At 40.2% G+C, this 22,192-nt stretch overlaps 1 long non-coding RNA gene across 1 annotated transcript; it reads right to left on the bottom strand.

The window, feature by feature from the left end:
- Positions 1–20,648, bottom strand: LOC309861732. Its single transcript, XR_014310161.1, has 3 exons — positions 20,500–20,648; positions 19,234–19,362; positions 1–723 (listed from the first exon to the last, which is right to left on the bottom strand). It is a non-coding gene; the product is annotated as an uncharacterized lncRNA (long non-coding RNA).
- Between the last annotated feature and the right edge of the window lie 1,544 nt (positions 20,649–22,192).

Genomic DNA, 22,192 nt, shown 5'->3' with positions numbered 1-22,192 from the left:
TGATGCGACAAGCTTGAATGTGCTTTAATATATAAAGATATTAAATCATATCAAACCTCACAAATAACCAGTCTTCGTTAAAGATCGTTTGCAACGACTTTCATGGAAACAGTTTCAACATGCTGCGACGTCGCCAAGAAAGTCATGCAGCTATAAAACTCCCCCCTTGCTGTAATCCTCCGGGAGCCTGCAGACTCTCCTCAATGATTTCCAAGCCTGAGAGAGGCTTCCAATATAGAAAACCATTCACCAGGTAAATAGCTGAGCGAGCTTCCCCATGCAAATGAGTTCTGAATAAAAATCTCTTTAATGATAATAATGAGGACGCTGATCAGAGCCAATTATTGCAAGCTTCATAATTTGTATATTAACTAAACATCCTCATAATTAAGCAAGTTAGCCTAGGGAAATGCCATTCATTAAAGACTCCAGTGTATTTTGCTTTTGAATTTTCTGCTCTGAAATATTCCCGTGAATAGGAACTAAACTTGTCTGTAAGTAACAGGAAGCTGGAAAGAGAGAGCTTAAATAAATTTGGGGTATGATTCTCATTGTTTTTCTGGTTCTCACGTAGCTAGGAGTCCGGAAGGGAGCTGTTCAGAGCTGGTGCTCCGGGGGGGCTAATCGGGATTCGGGCTTTTTCGTATTTCTGCTCAGCGTGAGACCAGGGTAAGCTCATCTCATGGGCATGCCGGGATGGCTACTCCACTCCAACTCCATGTCCTGTTTCAAGCAGGAAGCAAAAGGCAAAGGGCAGCCAGCGGTTAGGTCACTTGCCTTTCTACAGAGTTTGCCTAGACGCTCTAGGCAGCAATTTCCGCTTACACATTAGTGACCTAAATTATGCCGTGGCCACCTCTAGCTATGGAGTGTGTGTGTGCGTGGTGTGTGTGTGTGTGCGTGTGTGTGTGTGTGTGTTTGGGGGAGGAGGGGTGCGGGTAGAGACCAAGGGTGAGGAAGTAGGGGAGGAAGAAGAGAGGGGATGAGAAAGTTTTCAGGAGGGCAGATTTTGTCCCCAAACAGAATCAGAGTTCTATCAGGAAGGAAGGTGGGGACACTGAAATCGGATGAGTAACTAGCATTGGGAGTTACCTTCTAGCAATCTGAGGGTTGTAGGATGATCATAATGGAGAAATCCTAAAAGCCTTCTAAAGAAAAATCTAGGTCCAAGTCACCAATAGTAGTCATCCAGCCCTATTTGGAAGTATCCCATACCATTGGGATACTGGCTTGTCTCACTTTGGAACTGGGGCAAAGATCTGGGATCTAGGTGTGCTTGGAAGAACCCACAGACCCAGAGAAGATGAACCTCGAAAACAGCCAAGTGGCCTTTAGCCATGTACCAATTCTGAGGAAAGTTGTTTTTCTTTCAGTAAATGGTGAGAAAAGACCAAAATGGAATTCTTGGTATATCAAACCTCTCTTCGTTTTTTGTTTGTCCCTAAAGGACCTTTATATGCTTCTGTTTTCAATGAGCCCAGGTGGCTTCATTGGTTAAGCATCTGCCTTCAGCTCAGGTCATGGTCCCAGAGTCCTGGGATCGAGCCTGGTGTCCGTCTCAGCAGGTAGCCTGCTTCTCCCTCTGCCTCTGTCCTTGCTCATGCTCTCTCTCTCCAATAGATAAAATCTAAAATAAAAGTTTAAAAAAACACTTCTGAGTATTCTTCCTTTTTATTTTAAGGGTGAAAGATTCTGAAAAGTCACTGTAATTGTGTTTTTCTTATTTTTTTTTTTCCTGACCTCCAATGTTCTGATCAGTTGGGCCCTTCTTTCCGAGTCAAACTGTGCAGGTGTTTATTATCATTAATGGAAACCCGGCTCAACATCTGACAATCAGGCTCTGTCCTTTCTGCTTTATACATCAATAATCCAGGAACAGTTCCGGAATTAGCGCTTCGCTGTCAGTTTTGTTAATGATGGTAGAGACAAAGAGGAACACAACCTACTCTTCTGGGACTATGATATATTGACTCTGCAGAGCTGACAATAGGAAAATGTTGGTTTAATGCCAAATTCACCTTTCAGATATGTCATAAGTTTTAAACACCTGAAAAGGGAACCCGTAGAGCTTAACCCTGTATTAGCATATGGTGAAAAGATGAATTTATAAGGTGGCTTAGGAAAGTGGGTTTTTTAAAAATTATTATGAATCATCAGACAATCTCCACTCAACAGAATAACAGCGGTGCTTTGTTCTCCTGTCATATGCCCCCATTCAGAATAAAAATGATAATTCGCTAATATTTACGAAAACCCCCTGAAGTAAGTCTAGATTGAGATTATACAGTTTCTTAAATAAATTGACATAACGGTTGAAATGTTCAGTGTAAGTTATATACTGCCTTTATTTTTTTGTAGAAAAGCGAGTCACATCCTTAAGTCTGTGGGTTTCATGCTGTACTTTGCCAGATGAAAGCAGCGTATAATAATGCATTGTTTTCTTGTCAGGCGAGCATAGATCTGAAAATTAGAACTATGCCTCTAGCTTTCTCTGTAGAATTTCTAATTGTGGATTTTCCAGTGGAACACCTCAGGATATACTAGGTTATTCCTGGAATCTGTGTTCCAAAGGGGTGCTGAACATGTTTTCCAGAATGCACCAGGGCCTTTAGAACCCTCACATGCTGTTCTGGGAAGAAGACCCCAGTGCCTTGTGTTCTTGAACTTCCGTGCAGTTTGTCCACTGGAATAAAGACACTCCTAATCATTTCCCCTTTATCAAATAGATTTGATAAATCCACCATGTAAACTACTTAACTGGACCGAGCCCATATCTCCATTTTATTTGTAGAGGAGTTTGATAGGGTAAATGCATCCCTTTCGTGAAGACATCTTAGAAGGAGCATAGCTTTTTAAAGAATAAAATAATGGCACAGTCATAAGGGCCTTGTCTATCTTTTCCCAAAGAGAACTACCTTTTCCCATGCATTTTTTTGCTCTTATTCAAATTTCTTTTGAGTTGTGGCGAAACACGCGTGTAAAATTTACCATCTTTACCACATCTAAGTGTATAGTTCAGTGGCATTAGTACAAACACCTTGATTTGCGACCAGGACTGCTATTCATCTCCAGAACTTTTCTTTCTTCCCCAGCTCCGGCTCTGTACCCATTGATCATTAACTCCCCATTCTCCCTTCCCCAGCCCCTAGAAGCACCATGCTCCTTTTTTTTTTTTTTTTTTAAGATTTTATTTATTTATTTGTCAGAGATAGAGAAAGAGAGAATGCACAAGCAGGCAGAGGAAGAAGCAGGCTCCCCACTGAGCAAGGAGCCTGATGCCGGGACTCGATCCTAGGACCCTGGGATCATGACCTGAGCCAAAGGCAGATGCTTAACCCACTGAGCCCCCAGGCGTCCCACCATGCTACTTTCTGTCTCTATGAATCTGAGTACTCTAAGAACCTCATGTAAATGGAATCATATAGCATTTTTCCTTTTCTGACTGGCTTATTTCACCTATCAGAATGTCCTCAAAGTACATCCCTGTCATAGCATGCATTAGGATTTTCTTCCTTCTTAAGGCTGAATAGTATTCTATTATATGCACATATCATGTTTTTGGTTTTTTGGTTGTTTGGTTTTTATCCTTTACCCATCTCTGGACCATTGGGTTGCATTCAGCTTGGCGGTATTGTGAACAATGCTGCTATGAACATGGGTCTACAAATATCTCTTCAAGCCCTTGACTTTAGTTCTTTAGTTTCCCATGCATTTTTAAACAGTAAGATAGAATACCAGTGTTTATTTCACATGTGAGGGAAAAAAAGCCCACCAGAAGTATTTGCAAAAAATTTTCGATTTAGTGGGTAGCAGAGCAAGAAGAGAAAACAATAGAAAGAATGGCTCATCTTGGTGACCTCCCAGCTCCATGAGCTTTTGAGAGTCATCTGAGGTCTAGTTTCCTCATCTGTAAAATAAAAACCTCTAATTATGTGATTCCACATCTATAATTCCATGATTTAATAGCTCTAACCAACTCAGGACTTCAGCTCGTCAGCATTTACCTGATCATTCACGATGCTCCAAAGCCTGATCCAAAGTTTGAGGAATTTTTTCTTTTAAGTCTCCTTTCTAAGCTCTGAAATTTCTTCTCCCGCTTGGAGGGAAGGGGAAACTAACAAGACATTCATTTGAAAAGCAACTGATGTTTTTTCAAAAGAAACAGTTCAACAGAAAAATGAGCGCCCAAGGCATAATCTTCGCAGGGCATATTCTTTCTGGAAAGAGAAATGTATTTTCTTGTAATATCGCTGTTAAGTGCTGTGAGGATTGGCAGTGTACTGTGGTGTTATTTTTCAACATGGTCCACGGATGTGCTCTTCCTAAACACAGCTTAACCAAGAGGATCTCAACAAGTGTGTTCTCCAAGTGAGGTTTCCTCCCACCCCATGTCACTCAGAGTGGTGTGTGTGAGAGCGAAGGTTTTCTTCTGAACGGTGCGGTCAACATCTTCCCCTCTTCCCCACGGTTAGTGGTCCATGTCTAGGAGTAGAATTACCCAGTTCCGAAGACTCTTTGGTCCATAGGAGTTACATAACTGCAAATATTCTCCTCTGTTTTCTGGTAAGTAAACGCAGAGTTTGTGTTAAAGCTGCGGTCTTGTAATGCTAGTGAGCCCGTTCTCCTGTCCTGCCAGGGACCATTGATCCTCTGAGTCCTGGGGTCTGGGGGAGCACGCCAATGTTGCAATAGACTGGGAACAGTAGAATAAATTCATGCACCTGCTTCTTGGGGTGGGGAGGGGCCAGATTGCTCTGCTGTAAGCTTTTCCATTCTGTGATCGGTTAATACCCTCCCAGGAAGCCTAGAGGAAGGAAGCTTTTGACTAGAGCCGAAAATTAATCTAGATGTCGGGTCCTTTGTTTCCAATCTACGTGCATAAGACCACCTCCATTTTTTCCAGTCCTGTGAAATTCAAGCATGTGGAGAGCTTGCCTGGGTGCCCAGCCTTCAAGCTGCTGCCCAGTGATGTCATCTTAACTTTCTGTGTGTCAGTCCCTTCCTCTGTAAAATGGGTATTACAAGAGTACCAGCCCTTGCAAGGTTTGTGAGGGTTAATGACTTAATGCCGTCGAAGGGCTAAGATCCACACCTAGCACGCGGTGAGCTCTGGACACACACCGGGGAGGTGTGGTCTTTCCTAGGTTGCATCTGGGCCCTGACCGCCTCCCTTGCTCATCCCACTGCCTTAATTTGACATGGAGCCTACGTATGTGTTCTGATTCTGGGCTTCTGTGGCTCTAGGCCCTGACATCATACTTCTGCCAGGGTCTGACCAATTTCCAGGTCTTACTCATCACACTCTCCCAGGCCTTTCCCCGGCTCTCCTGACCAGCTGCCCTGTGCTGTTCCAGCATGAACAATATTGGAGGGTCAGCCTTGCTGGAAAGCTCTCTGTTTCCAGCCTGATCTGCGGGGAGACTGGCCATGGCACACGAGGCTCAGATGTCGTCTACCGAATCACCTTCTAATCTGATGAAAAATGAGAATACCAGAACGCTGTACCAACCCGCACACCCTTCTGCCCCCGGGTCCTGCTCCATAATGAGCGTGGGGTGGAAGCCATGTCTCTTCTCCTGAATCATACCGGATGTCAGTACCCGAGCCAGAAATCGGGGCCAGCTCTTGGCTTTCCCATGGTTATGTTCTACCCATTCAACTCTAAAGCAAAAAAAAAAAAAAAAAAAAAGATACCGCAGACACTTTATCAACCTGTCTCTTCTGTCAAATTGCGTTATTCTCAAATTGTGTAAGCCTTATGTAAACAATATCGCTTCACACATGGGGTTCCATAAGTACATTTTCTGCGTGTTTCTCACACAGCAGGTTTTCTATGGATGAGTATATAAGAAGTGCCAAGATTTCAAACTTAAGAAAACACGTAAAGGGCAGCTGTCCACCAGCATTACAGTTTGGGGGTTTTTTTTGTTTTTTGTTTTTTTTGCCCTGAGGCACAGGAGCAAAAGATCTTTACAGCGCTGCTGTCAAGAGTGAGGCTCATTACCAAACCCTTAGAGCCCCACGGGTTCCCTGCTCTGCTGATTCACCGAGACCTGGCCACTGACAGATTGGATGGACTTTTTTTTTTTTTTTAAGATTTTATTTATTTATTTGACAGACAGAGATCACAAGTAGACAGAGAGGCAGGCAGAGAGAGAGAGAGAGGGAAGCAGGCTCCCCGCTGAGCAGAGAGCCCGATGCGGGATCCGATCCCAGGACCCTGAGATCATGACCTGAGCCGAAGGCAGCGGCTTCACCCACGGAGCCACCCAGGCGCCCCTGGATGGACTTTTAAGGCACATTATTTTATATGTTCCCGCTGCTTTTCTCTTCTTTCTTTTTGTCCTTCCCTTTTTATACCTCTTCCACTGCCTTACATTTACTGCTCAGAACAACCATTCTGTCTTTCCTTTTTCTCCCGTCCCTCCACCTTCTTCCTCTCTCCTAAATAACCTGTGGTACTACACGTTCACACATATTTATTTGAAGTTATTATGTCTGGGAGGGAGTGTCTCTTTTAAAGCTCCCTTGAAACACCCAGGTTCATTCCATAAAAATGGCTCCCCATCTATCTAATGTGTATTTATAAGGCTGCTGAATTTTTATTGTACTTCGGGCCAAAGATGAAGGTTCCTCCTACTAGTTACTAGCTACAAGTCATTAAATTAGCATTCACTATATAATAAAATGAAAGCATTTAACTGATTGTTAGAAAAACTTAAAGCACGCTCACTAAGGTATACTGTGGCAATCTAAGACATTGTACTATGTAATACATTGTAATACATGTGATACATGGTGATACACTGTAATACATTATACAATGAAGATCCCAGAGACTTGATGAACAGCTTTGGAATTCAGCCCCAGGTATCATAATTGATATGCGTTTTGCTGATTGAGACATTATGTTGGAAAATAGACATTCCCTCCCTCAATCCCTTCTTTATCCAATCTTTCTAACCCGTAGTTGCCAGCTTAATCTTTCAGAAACACTGCTTTACAAGCATTCCATTCCTTTCAGAAATCTGTAAGTTAGAGCACTGGTTCTCCAGTAGGCATCAGAAACACTGAGAAGGCTTGTTTCAACAGGTTGTTGGGCCTCAGCCCAGAGTTTCAGATCCAGCAGGACTGGGATGAGGCTTGACAATATATATAGATAGATATAGAGATATAGAGCTATAAAATCAGTTCTGCGGTAAGGCTGAAGTTGTTGGTGTAGAGATGAAGCTTTGAGGTCCATTAACATTAAAACTCAAATTTTTAGTATGACTTTCAAGGCCTTTTCTTATAGTGATGTGGTCTTCATCTGTCTCTTCAAAAGGATATCCATGAGTCTCCTTCCCAGGAACCTGCTATTTTGCTAAAACTCTTCTGTTCGTTGCACCCAAAATTGATGTTCCCATCTGATTTAGAATAGTTTCTGCTGCTTACAACATATCCTTACTCTTGCTATTTAAAAAAAAAAAAAAAAAAAAAAAAAAAAAAGTTCCACTGCTTCTGCAAAGTCTCCAAGTCCCACAGGATTTAAGGATTTCTCCAACTCTGATATAGTAGCCTTGGTTTTTCTCTGCTACATATTTGCCCGCAGAATAGACTGCCTTGTTTTCCTACTTATCTATCCACAAATGCAACAAAATAGTTTGCTGTGTAATACAAACAATACGTTTGAAGATCTTGGACTACTTTTTTAAATGACAAAACTAACATTAACTTCTTTTAAATTTTTTTTTAATAACCCTGATAACAGCCAGTCACCATGCAGTCTACAGATTGTACCGACAGTCCTCCTGGTATAAGCAGATTGGCCATGTGGCATTCCCACAAAGAGCTCTGCCATGTGCTAAGCAAAAATCTTTTCCCAATGTGTCAATATGGATATATTCCTTTTCTTCCCAGGGCTTTTCCTACGTAACATGACTAAGTAATAAAATTGATTTCCATAAGCCATAGATGAATCAGTCACACCGTGCTTCTGATTGGGGGGGGGGGGGGTTTCACAGCTTCATGTACCATTTTGGATAGGCGCGTAAATCCAGAGATGGACTGTGATTTACAGTGATGGTAACAGAGCTTAATCTTTAGGCTTAGAACTTGCATCACAGAATGGATCCCTTCTTAGCTTGGTGAGAAGCCTTGATATTGAGCTCATGTGATGATCTATTTCTGTAAATTTTGCTTAAGTAAAATATCTTTCAGACTGTTTTCCTAAAGAGGGCCCTCCAAACTATATAATCATCAAATCCTACCTACCCTGGATCTGGCCCTGGAGGTGGTCCAAGTTTATAGGTTGAAGATGATTAAAGCAAGCAAATCAGAAGCAAAATTAAGGCCCTCAAAGCGAAATAATCTCTCCTTCCCCCAGTTCTTTGCTTTGCTTTGAATCCGTAAATACAACTGTAGAACCGTTCAATCAAATGAAGACACATGCTTTGCTCTTTGAAAATTGGCAGCCAATCTCATTCATTTGTGAAAATGGACAATATTAATTTGTATTCTCATTGATTTTATGTGACCAGACGATAAATAGCAGTCCTTGAAATACAGGCAATTGCAGTTCTAACAGTGGTTATATTTGTAAATCAGTGTGGATCCCGCAGAAGTTAAAATCACATTTTCATGACCAATTTTGAAGAACAGAAAAGCATAAGCCAGTCAACAAAGCATTGCCTGTTTGCATAATAAGGACATGTGAAGGAGAGATGTTACACTAGCAAAGATAATGCGTGACAACTCTTTGCTGCCACAAAGAATAGAGGTAGAAGGTTTTCAAAGATCTGAAAGACACAAACAAGAAGAGATAAAATTGGATTTTTTCAGTTTACAGTCAGAGAAGATGATTTACAGATTCTGGGATATGTCTAGTACTTACACAAATTTGTTTCAAAAACAAAAAAAGTAGTGTTTTCTTTCAAAGCAATTCACTTTGAGCACTTCGTCATCACAAACAGCTCTGGCACTTGACCGAGTCTTTGCAGACTTGCTTTAAAACAAATGGCCATTAAAATCTTACAATGTCACAGTAGAAAAGTCCCATGACGATTCATTCCTAATGTAAAATTTGCTTAAATTACTGTATTCAGTGGGAGATTACTAAACTTCATTTCATAAACAAAATCATTTTCATAAGCAGTAAATCATAATTTAGATTTTTCTTTACTTTCATCAGATACATTTTTGGTTTCCTACATAGAAGATTGTCATTGTTGCAACAGTAATTTCTAAGAACAAAGATTTTCGTTTGTAATGCTCATTTCTTGAAGAAACAGTGGAAATGAAGGGAAGTTTACATTATTTGGTACATTAAAAACTAGATTTACCTTTTAAAAAAAAAAGGTTTTATCTATTTACTTGAGGGAGAGTGAGAGAGAGGAGGAGAAAGAGAGAGAGAACAGGAGCAGGGGGAGGGGCAGGGGGAGAAGCAGACTCCCTGCTGAGCTGGGAGCCTGATATGGGGCTCCATCCTGGGACTCTGAGATCATGACCGGAGCCAAAGGCAGACACTTAACCAACTGAGCCACCCAGGCACCCCTAGATTTACCTTTTCAAAGCCAAGAAACACAAAATGTGAAAGCTAGGGGTCATAAAACGTGTTTGCTAAAGCCCAGTGTAATTGAAGTTAGTGGGCACTATAGGATACTCAGTATGTCCACATTCAATGGCACAGAGATAGTGCTCCATAAATGCTGTTTCATTAATTGACCAATAAGTGTGTCTGTTACCAAGGGTGAAATTAACAAGATTTTGAGGTGTTGGTCATATACAACAGAAAAGGCTCTACCACACTGATAACTGAAAGATGGTTATTCACAATGCATTTTTTTAAAGATTTTATTTATTTATTTGAGAGAGAGAGAATGAGAGAGAGAGAGCACATTAAGTGGAGAAGGTCAGTGGGACAAACAGACTCCCTGTCAAGCAGGGAGCCCAATGCGGGACTCGATCCCAGGACTCCAGGATCATGACCTGAGCCGAAGGCAGTTGCTTAACCAACTGAGCCATCCAGGCGCCCCTTCACAATGCATTTAAATGAAAACTCTCTCTTATCAGTGGAGACAACTGGAGTCTACGTAACAAACTTTACTGAACGAACTCTAGCTCCTATTCATTTGCTAGTCACTGTCCAACATTTACTGCCTCTCAGTCCAGAATCTCCCCCTTCTTTGTGTAGTCATTTCTCCACACTGTGTTCTTTTTTTTGTTAAAATAATATATAAGCCACCAGGTCCAACCAATTCTTTGGGTTTTTACTTCTTTTCTGTGAAGCCACCATTCATTAAAAATGTTTATAAAGTTCATATGACTTTTCTCCTATTAATCTTTATTTTAAAGATTTATTTCTTTATTTTAGAGAGAGACAGCACACACACCCATGGAGGTAAGGGGGAGGACATGTTTTAAACTTCTGTCAATTAGGAGAACAAAAAATGTTTACTTCTGATGTACTGCAGCAAAATTTACTATTTCCTGTAAATCCCCACCCCCCACATTGGAGTACAGTGTGGACTTCTGCTGAATATATAGATTTAGCTTTCAAGTACAGTGTGACCAGAATCCAGAAACCAGCAAAAAGAGTAGTAGTTGAGCAGAGCTCATTTAGTACAGAGGCTGCTTTCTTTCTGCTATTTTAGACTTCCTGCTAGCTAAGAGCATCCCTTGGTCTAGAGGTATTGATTATAATCAGAAATAAATCAGAGACTTATGTGCCTACTTATGTTAAGAGAAATCAGACTTCACGCTCTTGACAGCTGTGCCTGGGCTGAGGTCTATACCCAGCCAACACAAATCATTTATAAGCAGAAGTGAGAAGGCACTTTCCCCGCATGGTCAGAGTTATTGACAGCATTAAGCCCAAACAGAGGCTCAGTCTCAAATTAGAAACATAAGCATGATCGGGCCACACCCATACCTACTGCATCAGAAACTCAGGGAAATGGGGCTCACTACAGGCATATCTTAAAGATACTGTGAGTTCAGTTCCAGACCACCACAATAAAGCAAGTCAAGTGAATCTTTTGGTTTCCCAAGGCATATGAAAGCCGTGTCCACTGGGGTCCCTGGGTGGCTCAGTGGGTTAAAGCCTCTTGCCTTTGGCTCAGGTCATGATCCCAGAGTCCTGGGATCGAGTCCCTCATTGGGCTTTCCGCTCAGCGGGAAGCCTGCTTCCCTTCCTCTCTCTCTGCCTACTTGTGATCTCTGTCTGTCAAAAAATAAATAAAATCTTAAAAAAAAAAAAGCTGTGCTCACAGTATACTGTAGTATATTAAGTGTATAATAAATAGCATGATGTCTAAAAAACAGTGCCATACCTTTAAAAAAAAAAAATCTTTGATGCTAAAAACTGCCGAGACCATCATCTAAGCTTTCTGTAGTCTGTAGGTCATCATCTATTTGCTGATGGAGGGTCTTGCCTCAATGTTGATGGCCGCTAACTGATTGGGGTGGTAGTTGCTGAAGGCTGGGTGGCTTAAAATAGCAAAAATGTACTGTTATCATAAGACAACATTGAGGTTTGCAAAATCAGTAGGCTCTTCCTTTCATAAATGATTTCTCTGAAGCATGCAATGTTGTTTGGAAACATTTTACCCACACTAGAACTTCTTTCAAAATAGGACTCAGTCCTCTCAAATTCTACCAGTGCTTTATCAACTAAATTTATGTTATATTCCAAGTCCTTTATTGTCATTTCAACAGTCTTCAAAGCATCTTCACGAGGAGTTGAATCTATCCATCAAAAGAAACCACTTTCCCTGCTCATCCATAAGAAGCCATGTGTTATCAACTCAAGTTTTATCATAAGATTATACAATTCAGTTTCGGTTTAGGCTCTGCTTTAATTCTAGTTCTCTTTTCTTTCTCTTGTTCTTCTTCATTCTCTTGTTCTTTCCACATCTGCGGTGACTTCCTCCACTGAACTCTAGAACCCCTCAAAGTCATGCATGAGGGTTGCAATCAGCTTCTTTCAAATTTCTGCACAATTCGATATTTTGGTTTCTTCCCGTGAATCCATAACATGAATCTCATTGTACATCTCCATCAGAGCTCTTGGGTAACCAGGTGCACTGTCAATGAGCAGTAACATTTTTTTTTTTAATTTCAATATAATTTATGTACAGTGATGTAATAGTTTCGGGCATACAACACAGTGATTCCGAAATTCTATACATTCCTCAGTATTCAGCATGATAAATGTACCCTTAATCCCCTTCACCTGTTTCGCCCATGCCCCACCCATCTCCCTTCTGGTAACCATCAGTTTGCTCTTTATATTTAAGAGTCAGGTTTTTTGTTTGTGTCTTTTTTCATTTGTTCATTTATTTTGTTTCTAAACTTCCACATATGAGTAAAACCGTATGGTGTTCATCTTTCTATTACCTACTTACTTTACTTAGCATTACACTCTCTAGATCCATCCATGTTCTTACAAGTGGCAAGATTTGGTTCTTTTTTAGGGCTGAGTAACATTCCATTGTATGTATGTATCACCTCTTCTTCTTCTTCTTTTTCTTCTTCTTCTTCTTTTTAATTTATTGGACAGACAGAGATCACAAGCAGGCAGAGAGAAAGAGGGGGAAGCAGGCTCCCCGCCAAGCAGAAAGCCCGAAGCAGGGCTCGATCCCAGGACCCTGGGATCATGACCTGAGCCGAAGGCAGAGAGGCTTTAACCCACTGAGCCACCCAGGTGCCCCTGCATCACCTCTTCTTTATCCATTTGTCTATTAATGGACACTTGGGTTGCTTCCATAATTTCGCTATTGTAAATAATGCTGCAGTTGAGTAAATACCCAATAGTGTGATTACTGGATTATGGAGTGATTTTATTTATTTATTTATTGAGAGGGAGAGAATCTTAAGCAAGCTTCACGTCCATACTATTTTGATTAATAGACCTTTATAATATATTTTGAAATCTGGGACTATGATACTTCTAGTTGTATTCTTCTTTTTCAACATTGCTTTGGCTACGCGAGGTCTTTTTTGGTTCCATAAAAATTTTAGAATGATTTGTTCCAGTTCTGTGGAAAATGCTGTTGGTATGTTAATACAGCTTGCATTATATATGTAGATTGCTTTGGGTAGTATGGGAATTTTATCAATATTTATTCTTTCAATCCAAGAGTATAGAATACTGTTCCATTTTTGTCACCTTCAATTTTTTTCATCATTGTTCTATAGTTTTTGGAATATGGGTCTTTCACCTCCTTGGTTACGATTATTCCTAGGTATTTTGTTATTTTTGGTGTAATTGTGAATAGACTGTTTTCTTTTCTTTTTTTTTTTTAAGATTTTATTTATTTATTTGACAGAGATCACAAGCAGGCAGAGAGGCAGGCAGAGAGAGATGAGGAAGCAGGCCCCCCGCCGAGTGGAGAGCCTGATGCGGGGCTCGATCCCAGGATTCTGAGATCATGACCTGAGCTGAAGGCAGCGGCTTAACCCACTGAGCCACCCAGGCGCCCCTAGACTGTTTTCTTAATTTCTCTTTTCACTACTTCATTATTAAGGTTTACAAATGCAACAGATCTCTGAATACTGATTTGGTATACTGGGACCATACTGAATTCATTTATCACTTCCAGTAGTTTTTTGGTGGAGTCTTTATGGTTTTCTATATATAGTATCAGGTCATCTACAAATAGTGAAAATTTTACTTCTTCCTTACTAACTTGGATACTTTTTATTCCTTTTTCTTGTCTGATTGCTGTGGCTATACTTCTAGTACTGTGTGAAATAAAATTGGTAAGAGTGGACATCTTTGTCTCATTCCTGATCTTAAGGAAAAGCTCTCAGTTTTTCACTGTTGAGCATGAAGTTAGCAGTGGGCTTTTCATATGTGGCCTTTTATATGTTGAGGTGATTCCCTCTAAACCTTTTATCATGAATTGGTGTTATACTTTGTCAAATGCTTTTTCTGCATCTACTGAAATGATAATATATATATTTTTTCTTTTCTCTAATTGATGTGATCAGTAACATTTTAAAAGAAATCTTTTTTCTGGGCATCAGTTCTCAACAGTCGGCTTCAAATATTCAGTAAACCATGCTGTAAAAAGATGTGCTAGCTAAATAAATCTTTAAAAAGAAGATGGTGGGGACCTGAGTGGCTCAGTTGGTTGAGCATCCAACTCTTGATTTCCACTCAGGTCATGATCTAATAGGTTGTGAGATCGAGCCCCAGGTCAAGCTTTGTGCTCAGTAGGCAATCTGCTTGAGGTTCCCTCTCTTCCTCTCCCTCTGCCCAACCTCTGTTTCAAATAAATAAATAAATCTTTAAAAAAAAAAAAAAAGGTGCTGTTTTCTAGGATTTGTTGTTTCATTTACAGAGCACAGGCAAAGTAGATTTTGCATAATTTTTAAGGGCCCTAGGATTTTCAGAATGGTAATTAAGCATTAATGAATTTAAAGTCACCAGCTGCATTAGCCCCTATAGAGAGAGTCTTTGATAATGGGCGTTGACTCTCTGAAGCTTTGAAGCCAGATATGGATTTCTCCTGTCTAGCTCTGAAAGTCCTAGATGACATCCTCTTCCAATAGAAGGCTGTTTTGTCTACACTGACAATGTTTTTTAGTGTAGCCACCACTGTGAATTATTTTAGCTGGATCTTCTGAATAACTTGATGTAACTTCTATATCAACATTTGCTTCACCTTGTACTTTTACATTATAGAGATCACTGCTTTCCTTAAACCTCATGAACCAACCTTGGCTAGCTTCAGACTTTTCTCCTCTGACTTCTCACCTCTCTTGGCCTTCACAGATTTGAACAGATATGGGGCCTTAGTCAGGATTAGGCTTTGGCTAAAGGGAATGTTGTGTCTGGTCTGATCTACCCAGACCACTAAACATTTTTTTAATATCAGCAATAAGGCACTTTTGCTTTCTTATCATTCATGTGTTCACTAGAGTGGCACTTTTAATGTCCTTCAAGAACATTTCCTTTGCATTCAACAGGCTGACTGTTTGGGATAAGAAGTCTAGCTTCCAGCCTATCTTGGCTTCTGACATGTCTTCATCAATAAGTGAAATCATTTCTAATTTTCTTTAAAGTGAGAGACCTATGACTCTTGCTTTCACTTGAACATTTCAAGGACTCTAGAGTTAGTAATTGGCCTAATTTCAATACTGTTTTGTCCCAGGGAATGGGGAAGCCCAAGGAGAAGGAGAGAGATGGGGGAATGGCCAGTCTATGGAGCAGTCAGAACACACTCAACATTTATACATCAAGTTCATGGTCTTATATAGGTGTGGTTCATGGTCCCCAGGACACAACTATAACATCAAAGTTCACTGATCACAGATGACCATAACAATGCAATAATAATGAGAAAGTTCGATATAGTTTGAGAATTACCAAAGCAATTCCTCTGGCACAGAGCCATGAGATGAACAAATGCTTTTGGAAAAATGACCTGGAAAGACTTGGTCAACGCAGGGTCGCCAGAAGAACTTCAGTTTTGAAAAAAATGCAGTATCTGCAAAGTGCAATAAAGCAGAGCAAAATAAAACAAGATGTGCTGATAATCACAATCTTAACAGCCTTTCATGTGATTCTAATGCAAGCTAATCACTGAGATAAAGGAATACTCTTCCCATGTGTGCTCAGCCCTTCTCATGAGCCTGACACGTTTCTAAGTCTATTAATTCATTTCATCTTTGCAAGATGGTAGATATGGGGCTGTTGGGGGGGGGTGTTAAATACACATATTTTTGAAGCACAGTTGACACATAATATTATATTAGTTTCAAGTGTAGAACATAATGATTTGATATTTATATGTATTACGAAATGATCGCCACAGTGAAACGTAGTTTTTGTGTCACCATATAAGGTTATTACGGTAATATTGACTTTATTCCCTGTACTGTGCTTACATACCCATGACTCATGTATTTTATAGCTAGAAGTTTGTACCTCTAAATCCCCTTTCCCTACTTCACCTCCCCGCACCCAGGTCCCTCCCCTCTGGCAACTACCAATTTGTTTTCTGTATTTATGAGCCTGTTTCCAGTTTCCGTGTTTGTTATTTTTTTTCAGATTCCACATGTAAGTCAAATGATATAGTTCTTGTCTTTGTCTGACTCATTTCACATAGCGTAATACCCTCTGAATCTTTCCATGTTGTTGCAAATGGCAAAGCTTCATTCTTTTATATGGCTAAGTAATATTCCACTCTATGTACACACGTGGGTGTGTGTGGGTGGGTATGTGTGTGTGTGAATACACTTGTGTATCTTAGCTATCATAAATAGTACTGTACTGAACATAGGGGTGCATATATATTTTCAAATTAGTGCTTTTGTTTTCTTTAGATAAATATCCAGAAGTGGAATTGCTGGATTGTATGATATTTCAAATTTTATGTTTTGAGGAACCTCCATACTGTTTTCCGTAGTGGCTGCACCCATTTATATTCCCACCAACAGTGCATGAGGGCTCCCTTTTCTTCATATTTTTGCCAATGCTTGTTGTTTCTGTTTGATACTAGACACTCTGACAGGTATGAATGGTCGCTCTTTATCATTTCCATTTCCCTGATGATGAGTGATGTTAAGCATCTTTTTGTGTGCCTGTTGGCCATCTGTATGTCTTCTTTGGAAAAATGTCTATTCAGGTCCTCTGTCCATTTTTTCATCAGATTGTTTGCTTTTTTGGTCTTGAGTTGTATGAGTTCTTTATGTATTTTGGATACTAGACCCTTATCAGATACATCATTTGCAATACCTTCTGCCATTCAATAGATTGCCTTTGTGTTTTATTGGTGGTCTCCTTTACTGTGGAAGCTTTTTAGTTTGACGTCATCACAACTGTTTATCTTTCCATTGCTGCCCTTGCCCAAGGAGACAGATCTACAAAACTCTTGCTAAGATTGATGTGCAAGGGTTTACTGCCTATGTTTTCTTTTAGGAGTTTAATGGTTTCTCATCCTATATTTAGGTCTTTAATTCATTTTTTTAATAATTTTTTTTAAAGATTTTATTTGACAGGCAGAGATCACAAGTAGGCAGAGAGGCAGAGAGAGAGAGGGGGGAAGCAGGCTCCCTGCCGATCAGAGAGCCCAATGCGGGGCTCGATCCCAGGACCCCGGGATCACAACCCAAGCCAAAGGCAAAGGCCTCAACCCACTGAGCCACCCAGGTGCCCCTCTTTAATTCATTTTGAGTTTATTTTTGTATATAGTATAAGAAAGTAATCTAGTTTTATTCTTTTGCATGTGGCTGTCCAGTTTTCCCAACACCCTTTATTGAAGAGACTTTTTCCTGTTACATACTTTTGCCTCTTTTGTCATAGATTTATTGACCATATAATTGTAGGTTTATTTGTGGGCTTTCCATTCTGTTCCATTTAACTATGTGTTTGTTTTTGTGCCAGTACCATACTGTTTTAATCACTGTAGCTTTGTAGTATGGTGTGAAATCTGGGAGCTTGATACCTGCAGCTTTATTATTATTTCTTCAGATTGCAATAGCTATTCAGGGTCTTTTGTGGTTCCATACAAATTTTGCGATTATTTGTTCCATTTTTGTGAAAAATGTTGGTGGTCTTTCGGTAGGAATGGCATTGAATCTGTGGATTGTCTTGAGTAGTATGGACATTTTAACAGTATTAGTTCTTCCAACCCATGATCACAGTATATCTTTCCATTTATTTGTACCATCTTCAATTTCTTTCATCGATGTCTTAGTTTTCAGAGTACAGTCTTTTACCTCCTTTATTCCTAAGTATTTTATTTCTTTTGATGCACTTGTACATGGGACTGTTATATACCTATTTGGTGGGTTTCATTTATATCCCATTTTATGAGTGTCAAAAGTGAGGCTCAGAGTACTGTTTTATACCATTTAACAAAGCTGAAACCACTCAAGTGCCTGGCATTGTGCTGTATTGAGCACTTGGACAAAATAAGGAAAAAACATTCATGACTCTTTTAATGGAATCTACTGTCTCCAGCAGCCACTAAGAACATAATCAAACAAAGGAGACGCATGGGGCAAATTCTGTTACCAGCCAGTGGTTGAACACCTCAGCTCTTCTTTTTTTTTTTTTAAAGATTTTATTTATTTATCAGATAGAGATCACAAGTAGGCAGAGAGGCAGACAGAGAGAGAGAAGGGGAAGCAGGCTCCCTGCTGAGCAGAGAGCCCTATGGGGGGCTCGATCCCAGGACCCTGAGATCATGACCTGAGCCGAAGGCAGTGGCTTAACCCACTGAGCCACCCAGGTGCCCCAAACTCAGCTCTTCTTTACGTGCACCTCTCCATAAGGCTGCTTGAGCATCTGTCTACACAACATGGGGAGCAATCCAAGGAAAGAAGGAGGAAGCCAAAATGCTCTTCACAGGGTTGCTAGATTTAGCAAATAAAAATACAGGACACTTAGTTAAATTAACTTTCCAATAAGCAATAAATAACTTTTTGGTGTGAATATGGCACATGCAATATTTGGTATGGATTTATACTAATAACTTTTTGGTTGATTATGTGAAATTTGAACTTAACTGGGTGTACTTTATCTTTAATGAGCTAGGTTCAGAAATCATACACTATTACTTGTACTTCTTCTCACCACACAGAGTAGCTTTGATTCTGTGTAGGGGGGGAACTGAAAAAGGACATGAAACCACAAGGTCAGGATCAATGGGGGCCCTCCTTGAGCCGGTCTAAGACACCGGAACTGTAACCTGGTCAGCAAATGCCTTCAAGGATCCACTCCTGTCTTCTCACATTCCCCTACCCTCCCCCCAAAAGTGATCTTTTAGCATCTGCTTTCAAATTACGTAGTCCTAAAGCACAAAATAAGAATAGTAAGAGTAATTTCCCCTGAAGGAAGAGGAAGATGAACAGTATAAAGCTTTTTCTGAAGGCACTTCCTCAACAGTGAGGTCGATGTTTGCCTATGTGCCTGACCTTCATGTCTATTCAAAATTCTATCTGTCCGTATGCAAAAAGGTTCCAAACAACAGTGATGTTTTTCTTAGATTCCATTTATGGTTTTAAATGACCCCTGTGAGTATTTCATCAGCTCTGCAGGCTTTGGGAAGCAACTGAGATGAAGTGGAAATATTGTTTGAGCCTTTTTGAGCATCTCCTAATGTTTAAGAACTTTTCATAGCTTTCAAGTTGCACTGAAAATTGTATCTTGGTTTCCTTGTTTCCCAGTGAGTTTGATCCCACTAAGATACAAGTCGAACACATTATTTTACTGAAGGTTTTCAGAGATCAGAATTTACATACCTGCTTCATTCTGCCTAGCTGGAGGCATGGAAGAAGGGCAGGTCTGAGCCAGTCAGAGCAGAAGTAGAAAGTCATAACCTGGGTTTCCAACTCAGGCTAGCAAGGGTCTGAAAATCGCGGTGTCAAGTACTGAAAAACAACAGAAGGCAAGATATAATGGGCTAAGGGCAATTTCTATTCTAAAGGATCAAAATCAAATGCTGCGTCTTCTATCATATCTTCTAAAACCTTCTATTAGAATTTACATTTGTGTCTCAACTCCTACAAGGTTCTTTACCTAGTTGATTGTGCGTTTTATTATGAATAATAAACACTCTCATTTACTGAGCACACTGCCTAAGCAAGACATTGTCCTACGTGCCCGTATGCTCTCATATGTAGGGTGCCCCTATAACACAGATCTTCACATCAACCCTGAAAAAACAGTTTTCTTTCCCTCCTTTCATATATGGGGAAACGGAAGTTCCCAGACACAAAGTAACCAGTCCAAGTGTTGAAAATCATTAAGTGTCACAGTTGTAGCATGACTAATTGTTTTTGCTTTGTCTGGGGGCAGAAGGGTTTCCTATAGTACAGGATTTCTATTGCCAAAACCAGTACAATCCTAGGAGCACCGGGAAGGTGGGTGCACCCCTGCGTAGCCCGGTTCAGACTCTGGATCCTTTTTGAATCCAAAGCACGTGTACTTTTCCTTACTCACGATTTCTTCGTTGAGTTGTGTAGTGTCTGTTTACTCTAATTACAACAATGCTTAGCACAGTGCTTTGTACATAATAGCACTAGGTAAATATTGAATGAATGAAGGGATGGGTAGATAATTTCCGTAAGTAAAGTTGTATAATGATAATATCCACGGTGCGTGGAGGGACAGTTACAGTCACGGGGCTTCCATCTTCTTTGTTTTGTTGTGTTGTCCAATTAACTTCAACTAGGAAGCTGTTAAATGTGCTGGTGAATGCTTAACAACTTCTGAGGGCAAGAGAGGATGGGTGTTTGGGGGAGGGAGTGGGCAGGCAGCCCTGAGTTCTTTGCTGATTTACAGCAATTGGCAATTTCAGGTTACCAACCCAATGTCACTGAACTTGGAGTTGGGAAGAGATGGTAGCCATTATATTTCCATTATACAGATATGATCGATGTACACAACCTCAGAAGGATAAGTAGTAGAAAATGATTAGCAATCATATTGTGGTGTGTTACCTTTGATTTTGAATATATTTGTTTAAGGTCCGTTTTAAGAATGACTGTGTTTAATAGGCAGCTCACCAAAATCCCTGAAAACGAAACAATCAATTCTTAGAAACCATTGGTTCCATCAGATGGAAAGCTCTTGGCCTCTGTGGTGGGTCTGCAGATTTCTCCCAGCGGAGGAATTACTGCTGAATGAGTTGGTTCAGGCCAACCCCATCATCCTGCTGGTATTTAAAAAAAGAAGAAAAAAGAAAGAAAACTCAGACCAGGTATCTCTGTGATATATAAAAAGAGCAGGGCATACGTTCCAGGAACAAAGTGCCAAAGTCATCAAGGTAAGCCTTTGGAGGATTTTGGAAATTTGGTGGGTAGTTAACATTTATGAAATTCTTTCTAAGGTTGGCTAAATTTCATAAAAGAAAGCGGTATTCCCACATAATTGTACATCTTCATTTTAACTGACTGGTGAAAACAGAATTCAGCCAGTTTCCTGGAGAAATATGATACAGCTTAACCTAGATGTATTTTTTTTTACCATGCAAGGATTTTCTTGTAATATTGTTACATCTACATACTGGAAATATAAATAGCTAAAGACATCCACAATGTTTGTGATATTGTATTGCTTCAGTGCAGCTCTTTCCTCAAATGAATTTCATATAATAAAATTCATAACTAGGAAGAAGTCACTGTAAATACTTCTCTCCTCAAGGAGATTTATACATATACCATGTTTAGGGATTGTAAGGTTTTCTTGTTTCGAGACCTGAGTTTAATGTGAACAATAATGAACTCTCAAATTTTCTCTCTGCGAGTAAAGCAAAATGAATCCCCAAAGTAATTATCCATCACTATCATAGCAGAGGGACTAAATGATAGAACAAATATGCTTTTCCAGGTCAATCAGCTTTGCTCCTCGTTTTTTCCAAGCTACGTTCAAGGTATAAATGCTTTGAGGTTTGGTGAAAGGTATGTCCACATTCTTTACCACCAAAGAGATGAGCTTCTAGAGCATCTCTGTGATAGCTGTCTGGATGAATAAGGATCTAAAATGCCCAGAAGATTCCATCTAGATCACACCCTGGAACAAACCAGTACATGGCCAGTGCCACCTATATCTGTAAAGATCTTTAGGACCCTGAAAAGGAGCTACAATTTGGGGTGGCTTTGGTATAAGAAAGACAGAGAGCTAACAGGGTCACCTGGGGGTGTGCTCTAGGGGACCGCAGGGAATCTTCATGGTACCCATCAACAGGTACAAATATTCCCTAGCCATGTGCCTGATACTCCACTAGGCACTGGGTTTCTATCCTGAAACCCAGTAGAATCAGCTCTGTGCTGTTCCCACTGGCCCATGGACACGTGTGTCTCAGTGACACACAGAGACCGGAGGGAGGTGATCTCATTGTGGTTGTTCTTTCCACAAACTCTTCTAAGTTAATCCAAGGCACCGCTCCCTGGGGAGACAATCAGACCCTGACTGGGCATAACATTCTTGGGCATAGCTTTTAGCAATGTCTTCAAATAAGGTTATATACTCATAGGAATCTACTGAGAAAATGGTAACCCTTTTTTAAGTTGGGTTTATTGAGATAAGATGTTTATATTTTAAAAATCATTCTTTTAAAAAAATAAAAATAAAAACCATTCTTTTATATACACTGATGTACATTTGATGAATTTTGACAAATGCATTCAGGGGTCTGTGACTCCTTTCATCACACGACTTTAAGCAGTGACTATGAATGCAAATATCTCCAATCCTGCA

This window comes from Mustela nivalis (genome assembly GCF_964662115.1).
Source record: "Mustela nivalis genome assembly, chromosome: 3".
In the NCBI taxonomy this organism is placed as follows: domain Eukaryota; kingdom Metazoa; phylum Chordata; class Mammalia; order Carnivora; family Mustelidae; genus Mustela; species Mustela nivalis.
The sequence above is the reverse complement of the archived record's forward strand: the minus strand, read 5'-3'. Positions and strand labels throughout refer to the sequence as shown.